The following is a 9128-nucleotide window of genomic DNA, read 5'->3' on the forward strand; positions in this document are numbered from 1 at the left end:
TTGCATCAGAAGGCTTTGAAATTGTATTATACATCCCATTACACACTCCACTCTCACACATACACACCCCAATAAAAGTAAAGTGAACCGTCCCTACTTCATTTCAATTTGAAAGCAAAATGCACTCATAACATTTACATTAAGTACCTAAACTAATGCTGTGGTCTAGAAAAGTAAAAATAATGAGTTTCTGGATCTAAACCTATACTCTGAGAATTGCTGAACAAACCAATCCATCCATTAGAAAGACATCCACTCCACTCCACCTATTCCTTTTACTTAAGAGTCCTTTCATTCATATTTATATTATCCAGATACTCAGCTATGATAAGGAGGGCTGGTACACCTGTCTATCTGTTGATGTCATAAACAAAAATCACAAAGGAGATCACAGAAATCATGCCCTATGATACAGGCTGAAACAGATCTATGTTTAGTTTTCTCATGTTTGAACTTGAAAATTCAAAAAATATACTCTGAAGATGAAACTAGAGTCACAATGTCCTATCTGGAGAACAGTGAGTTTCAGCGAAGTTAGAGTACAAGAAATGTGTGATTTGGAAACTCAGGAGGTGTGGTTGAATGCAGATAAAGCAGTTAATACCACAGAGTATACGAAGACATGAATACTATTCTAAGGAGTTTGTATATTATCTGGTAGGTAGTGAAGACCTGTGGAAGGCAAGGGATGAAGACAGCCTGAATTCAGATAGTGGCAATAGAAATGGACGGACAGGCTTGAAAAATCCATGAACAATTTTGCAGGTAGAATTATGCTTGACGACTGTTGGGTATAGACAGTAATAAAGACATATTCAAAGATTGCTCTGGGGTTTCTGGGTTGTTAAGAACAGGTTGGTGGTGAGCTAGGGAATGTAATAAGGATCTGTAATACATTTGGACATTTTAAGTTTTAAGTGTCTACAGGACATTAACCTAGAGATATTAAGGAAGTATCAAGAAAGAATAATAATGAACATGTATTGGTACCTACATGCCAGGCACTGTGCTAAATGCATTAGATGTATTAACTCATTTGATACTCAAAACAATAGGATCTTGAATTAGGTCCCATTTTTACAAGACAAGAAAGGAGAGACTCAATGAGATTAAACTGCCCAAGGTCACTATGGCAGTGAATGCTAGCTGCCTAACAAATATTTATTCTTCCTTTCGTCCTTGGAAACAGAACCCCTCTTTTTCGGCTGTCTGCGGTAAAGATAATATTTCCTACCTCCCTCACATCTAGGTCATGAACTGTAAGTAGAAGGGGGGTGTGGGTTGGAAAAGAAACTGGTTCTGCCAAGAGAAGCTCTTCTTTGTATCTTCTCCTGCCTAAGATATAGCCACACTGGCTAACGCTCCATCTTGGACCATGAGATGACCTCCAGGATAAAAGTCACCAACTGAGGACGGCGAAGGAGGCTGAATCCTGAATACTGCACAGAAACACCATATTGGCCCTGGATTGCCCATCTCCTGACTTATTTTATATATAAAAAATAAATCTAAATCACTATTTAGGAGGTCTCTCTTAGAGCCAAAATGAATTCCTAAATGATACAGTCATACAGCTAGTAAGTAGCATAGGCATGATTTGAAGGTAAGTCTTTGGTTCCAAATCCTTTGATCCTAACAAAAGGGCTAGATTGCTCAGGAGAGAGATTGAAGCTACAGGTGCAGATTGTCAATTACTGGTTTATGCACATTCTGACAGGCTTTATTACTTCCTCTGATACAAAAACAATGCAAAATATCTAGAACTAGATAAGCCGTCAGATAATGGAGAATTAACCTATTACCAATTGTAGAAAACTAAAATAAATAATCCTAACAACATTAAAATTATCAAGCATAATTTTATCTTCCTGTTGAGGTCTTTCTTTTGGATCCTGTAGTATGTTTTTACTAAACAGAGCTACAAAAGAATTAGCAAGTTACCTCTATACTGAGTAAATGAGAAAAAATCTAGTTCTTTCTTTTCTAAATTTTAGTTAGATGACAATCTAGTTGTGTAAAGAAATGAAAATGATTTTGCAGTAAAGTATGTTTTGATATAAAATTAATTTGTAATATCTGTCAAAATCTTTAATAATTTATAGGCTAAAATCATTTATCATTTTGGATTTCCTATGCAGGTAGATGTTTATAGATATTTCCTATATTACACACTGGTGAGGATTAACTAAAAGGTTAATAATCTTTTATTCCTATAAGAAGAATTGCAAAATTAGTGCTTATACCTTCAGTTTTATCTTCATTGCTTAAGTGTCCAGGAGTTGGTGGGAATCCAGAAAAGAAATCCTTCATTTAATTAAATATAAAAATTAGGTCTCTAAAGAGACTATCTGGAAGGATGATGTAGTCACATTTTATGGTGACAACACCCTTGAAAATCAAAGCAAAGTGTTTATGTAATTAAAAAAAAATCAATATACAATGCGGGCTTTTCCAACGAGAAACTGTATTCTCTTGTTAAAATATTATTTTTTAAGGTCATGATTTAACTAGAATTCCAAATCTAGTCTTTGTAGCAAATAGATGAGACAAATGGATTATTCCATCTAAAGCAGCCATTGCTATATTTTTAAAAATTCACATAGTTCTTACTTTTAACAATATTATAGCCAGTAAGTGAATGTATTTCATTTTGATGATTTCATATATTGCATTAATGAGAAAAATTGAGGCATATTATCTCAGAATCTAAAATATTGTGCAATTACAAGTTTAATACCAGCTTTCAAGTAATTCAGTTTTTTAAAGATAGTAAAGGGAAAAAAATCTGAGCTAGACAGATAGTCTCTCTCTTAACAATGAGAGAAAGTAATTCTACTTAATTTGGTTTTCTTCATGAAGAGTTGCATGATCGGTGAGAAGTACTGGATTAATTCCAAAGTCTCTCTGCTTATGTATGTTTTTAACATCCTCTGGAGTAAATATGCTAGCGGTAAGCACATAGTACTTGGGGAGAAATGTGTATTGTAGGACACTCTCTAGGCCCTCCATAGTGACTAAAAGCAAACATAATAAAACAATCTGACATAAATTCAGCGCTTCTCCATTTACCGAATTCTCTCTGAGCACTTTAAAACATGCAAATCATATTCCGACACATTCTTAATGTTTGACCCAGATTACACAAAAGAATACTAGGGTAATAAAAATTTTCATATTCTTTATTTGCAAATATTGGAAAGTGAAGATGGGCAGTAAACTACTACAATCACAACATCAAGGATTCCTTATCCTAATATCACAGTTCCAATAGCTGTAGCTACTAGAACTTCCTGTGGTATTCAGATCCTGTTGTAAGTTGTCCTCCAAGATCTTGACTACATTATAACCATGTGTTTGCCTTCCTAGTAATTCTGCAACAGTGGCATGACACTCTAGGCAAAGCATTCCGTAGGGTTAGAGTGCTGCTTGAGGGAACCAGAGAAATGCAATCATCACCCACAAATGCACCATCTGCTGTATCTTACTGCTTAATTAAACTAAAACTGGTAGGTTCTTAATTCTCACAGCTCATAAAAATAAAGGTCACAACTAGAGCCTTGGCATCACGCATCGCCCACATAGCACACAGTTGCTAAAGTATATTTTGCCAACCTATCACTCAAAAGAAAAAAGAAATACACCATCTAGCTGACGTCAAAGCACAGCATGATTACATCAGACTGACATCAGATCAATGACAGGACAGCTGAGTTGTTAGCTTGAGTGAACAGGACAGAGGTTCCATTCTTGGCCATTTTTCTTTACCTGTCTCCTACAGCACTTGCTAAAAAATTCTTCCACACATTATAATAAGACTCCTCATGAATTTTTTGTTCAATTATTCATTCTTCAATCACTTATCAAGGGCTTATGTATGCAAGGCATTGTGTTTAGTACTTTAGAAGATACAAAAATGAATCAGATGCAGACTCTTAAATATGTACAGCGGCTAATGACCTCACTATATGTAGCCTTATTTTATATATATAAAATAGCCTTATTGAGATATAATTCATATGCCATAAAATTCACCCATTTACAGTGTACAATTCAATGGTCTCTAGCACATCCACAGAGTTGTACAACTATCACCACTATCTAATTTCAGAACACTGTTTTTATCCTGGAAAGAAACTCCACATCCATCAGCAGTCACTCCCAATTCTCTTCCTCCAGCCCCTGGCAACCACTAATTTACTTTCTGTCTCTACAGCTTTGCCTTTTCTGAAGATTTCATATAAATGGTATCACACAATATGTGGCCTTTGGACTTCTGTCACTTAGCATAATGCTTTCAAGGTTCATCTGTGTTATATAGTATGTATTAGACATCATTCCTTTTTATGGCTGCCTAATATTCCATAGTATAAATACGCCAAATATTGTTTATCCATTTATCAACTAATGAACATTGGGTTGTTTCTATTTTTTGGGGTATTATGAATAATGCTGCTACGAACATTCATGTACACATTTTTCCATGGACATATGTTTTAATTCTCTGGAGTAGACAAGTAGGAGTGGAATTTCTGAGTCATATGGTAACTCTATGTTTAACACTTTGAGAAACTGCCACGTTGTTTCCAAATTGGCTGTACCAGTTTACATTACCACCAGCAATGTATGAGGGTTCCAATTTCGCCACATCCTTGCCAACACTTATGATTGTTTGTCTCTTTTAATTTTAGCCATCCTCGTGGGTGTGAAGTGGTATCTCATTGCGGTTTTGATTTGCATCTCTCTAGTGACTAATGATGTTGAGCATCTTTTCATGTGCTTCTTTGCCATGTGTATATCTTCTTAGGAGAAATGCACTAAATATTTTGAGCAACTTTTAATCAACCATTTGGTGGAAATATACGAAATTTTATATTTGTAATCTTCCAGCACCAATGTGTGACATTTCCCATCAAACTACTAATACATTTTCTTACCCTAAGGTTCCTTTTGATATTTAAATGAAAACGTTAACACAAGTGTCTAAAAACAGAGATGTCTTGAAATTCCATAGCATAATTTCACACGAGAGCGAGAGCGAAGGGAGTGGGTGGGTGAAGTTTCACTTGACTAGACAGCTCTTTCTAGCCAATAGTCCACTTCCCAAATCTACTGGAAGTCAACTAATAAGAATTTCTGAAGAAGACAAGTGACTTTAAAGAGGATGGGTTACAGAAAATTCAAGCAGATTAAATGATGACAAGAAGAATGAAACACAAATTCAGTTTCAGAGCAAGGAAATACAAGTAATGTTATTGAGGTAAAGCAACCAGGACTAGACTCACTTGGACTTCAGTAGTGCGGAGGGCTTGAAGATAACTAAGAATTATTTTCTAGGACTCTGGATGAATTACAGTGTCATTTGTGAAGAGGAAGAGGGAGGGGATGGAAAGGGAGGGGAAAAAAACAAAACATAAACATCTTGAAGGAGGACCAGTTATGTGACAGTGGCTTTTGTTGCTCTTTTAAGAGAAGAGATATAAAAAAGGAAAAAAAAAATGCCATCAATCTAATTTGGGTCACAACGGAGTTAGTCTATGACATATAATTTGGGGGTCCAGGGCAGGGGAGGGGAGAGCCACACAAAGAACCCAGCACGATGCACATGGAGTTCAGGAGAGGGTCTGGGTTAGAGATGCTTGTGGGAAAAGAAAGAACTGCAGTTCCTGACATGGCAAAGAGAAACCCTACATTGGTCTTAACTCCTTTCAAGCCAAATCATTCTAGTTTCAAACAAAGGGGAACTTAATTCAGTGATATAGCTATGAGATACTGATGAATGAACATAATTGATCCTCATTATCTCTTCAACATCTTTAATGCACCCGTGGTAAAATCACGTGTCTTCCTTTAGCCTTCTCTGAACTGAATCACGGATCTTGAACTTTCTTTGCCGTGTAGCTTTTTTACCTTCCAAACATTTTTCTCCAAATAAGAAATAAAAACAAAACAAATAAACAACATCAACAATAAAAATGATGACTTGGATGCCTCTCTCTCTATGAGAAACAAAAGAAGGTAAAACTGTTAAGAAGTCAGCAGTACCTCTACATGCTATATGCTCCCGGGCCCCCAATCAATAACTCTGTTCTCTCCTGTTGGAGTGTCCGTGGAAAAGGTGCATGACAGCAGAAACAGACAGAGACCTTAGAAAGCAATTAAGGGTGAGGAATCTCCTGCCAAACTGCTAGTACAGACGTAACCTTTTTTCCCACAGAGCTTAGCCTCATTTCATGGCCAAGAAGAAGCTTGATAAATACTATACGATGAACAAGTGGTCAAATTCATAAAAACTAAAGATGAGGCATGACCAATGGGAGAACTCCCAGTGCTACAGAGAGAGGCTGAGTGGGTCATTGTGCTTCCTGTTTCCTGTAGGTGGCGCCAAACTCCTTGAAGAGGACACGGAGAAAGCAAAGTTAAAAGGCTGGTATGGGTGTAGATCGAAGCACTGAAGAATATGCCTGTGAGTTGGCAATTTCTCTTTCAAGGCAGCTTTTCTTCACCGGTATTGGCAAGCTCTGGATTTCAGAAATGATTCACCTGCACCGTGTTATTTATGAGCTGCTTTTTTTCCCCTGTAAGTGCCCAGCCTCACATTAACAGTATGACCACCTTCACTGCAGAGTTCAACTGTGTCCATCAGGTAAATGGAAGGCTCGTTAGAGCATCTATTAAAAGGATTTCCAAAGGTAAAATAGCATTTTAAAGCCATTAGGATCCCTTAAGTTAAGTTCTATAGAAGAAATGTTACAAAACTGCTATTTAAAAGCATCAACCAGAAACAACTCTGTTTCACAACAGCCACACGTAACCAACAATAACTTCAGATTACCTTCTCAGAGGGCTCTCACACCCCTGTACGCTCCTTATCTTTCAGGCCTTGGGGTAACAGTTTCTACATGACCTCCAGGAGCACATCCCAGACGTGCGTCTCCTGGAGGCAGCTCAATAAGGTCCTTGCCAAAAGAAGGGGTGGGAGCAGCGGGGAGGTGGGGGGCTTGGTCAAACTGGGATGAAAGGAGGATGAAGACAAGGCTGTGTCTCTCTCTATGTAGGGCATACGCAGGCAAGTGAGAATTAGATATTTTGTCCCAGGGTTTCACTATCATTCTCTAGATCCAATTTTTATAACAAACAAACATTTCCTGCCAACCTCCTAAAAATTTTAAACAGCAGCAGCCAAGACTGACTTCCATTCAGCACAATTACATAAGGCCAAGCAGTGCATTGCTCTCATTTTTGAAGCTTTGTTTTAAGCTCCCTCATTAATCTTTCAGTCTTTTCCCATCTCTGCCTGACTATAACTGCCCTGAATTTATCCAAGCCTGCAGGATGCCAGGCTCACTGGTGTCTAAATCACCGAGAGCTGAATACACATTCTCCTCATGGGACTCTACACTTCCATCAGAAAGAACCAATCACAGCTTAGGAGAGGTAAACCTCTTTTTAATTGTATTCTATGATACTAACAGGCATTCATTACACATGGACCTTAAAACAAGATTTGCTCTTGGCTGCTCATAATTGTATTTCTACAGCAGTTTAAACCATTGGCACCTGCAATTGCTAGCAGGCCTAAGCTAAGAATTTCTATTATCCCAGTTTCAAGGGTTACATTTAAAATAAAACTCAGAGGGGCAAAACATTACATACACACATATTTACACAAATTAAATACTATGCACAAGTCAATACCTTCTGCACATAAAACTACATTAAACTCAATTAGCCCTAAGCAAAACTACAGGAAGCAGGTTTTCTGTGAACCAAAGGAGCTGTTCTATATAATAAAAAATATAAAAGCAGCTAGATTATAGAGTTCTGCAGAACTGTCAATAAATGCTTTTAAAAAATCATTATTGATACTGATTTCTAAATTAATCAACCTAAACAAAATTAACCTAAAACAATTCAACCCAAAGAATTTATATACAAATAACCTCTGACTTCTGGGTTCTAACAAAGAAAGGCTTTTTAAGCATATATATGTCATTCAGGGTTTTCCGAGAATGATACTCCTAACTATGAGCCATAAAAGTCACCAAACTAAAGTACAATGTCCTTCTTGTTATGGTTTCCTACTTGATTATGACCAAAATTAAATTATACAAATATTTCACTAAATATCTTCTCAAACCTTATAAATATTAATATGAACTCCATCTACTATGTGCCCAGCATTTAAAAATCCATTTAAAAATCTTGGAAACTAATTTAAGATTTCCATCTAGAATACAAATTAGCAAGTCCTCTTCCGAGCTCTGTTTTGCTCAGCACCCATATCTGCAACATTTAGTGCTGAATGTCAGTTGGTAGCACTTAAAGATGATGAATATTAAAAGCTGCTTCTGCTTGCTAACATATTAGAGCTCAGCGACCATTGAATTTGTCATAAGCTGCATTTTCAGTGGACAAACTACTGCCTTGAAAACACTAAAGCATTCTGTAAATTCCCACATTGTGAAAAGAATACACAGAGGGTGAAATTTTACTATTAAATATGTTATCTGAGAGGACTACGCAAAATTAAAATCTTCTTTAAAACTTACCTCCTTATAGTACTGCTTGGCTATACTTTTTAAAGTATTTACTTGAGTATTGTATCTGAACAATAAATACTAATAATGCCAACTACTATTAACTGAATATTCCTTATGTGCCAGGCACTGAGCTACGCAGTTTACATGCATACATACACACTATTTTTATATGCATGCTATCTTATCTACATGCTACTTCACATACAATCTTATTTGCATACATGCATGCTATCTTTTCATATATGATATCATATCAAATTCTTTACCCCATGAGGTAAGTTATATTGTTATCCCTGGAAAGGTTAGGTGACTTATTTGAGGTAACAAGCAAGTGAAAATTAGAACAGGAATTTCAACCTAAGTCTATCTTTCTAGTCCCCTATATAAACACTACTGGGCAGCCAACTTTCTGGCATATAAAACCTCCTGAAGGGCTGGCTCTTGCTGGATACTACTCACTCTATTGAGTCCAGGAACTTAATACCTATTTATTTTACGTCTGCATTAAGAAAGCCTTTTCATATACAAACCTTATTTCTTCAAGGATTCATTCATCCAGAAGACTGAACAAAAGTGCACTTTTGATTG

Source organism: Galeopterus variegatus, unplaced genomic scaffold (assembly GCF_000696425.1).
Source record: "Galeopterus variegatus unplaced genomic scaffold, G_variegatus-3.0.2 Scaffold1131, whole genome shotgun sequence".
Taxonomy (NCBI): Eukaryota; Metazoa; Chordata; class Mammalia; order Dermoptera; family Cynocephalidae; genus Galeopterus; species Galeopterus variegatus.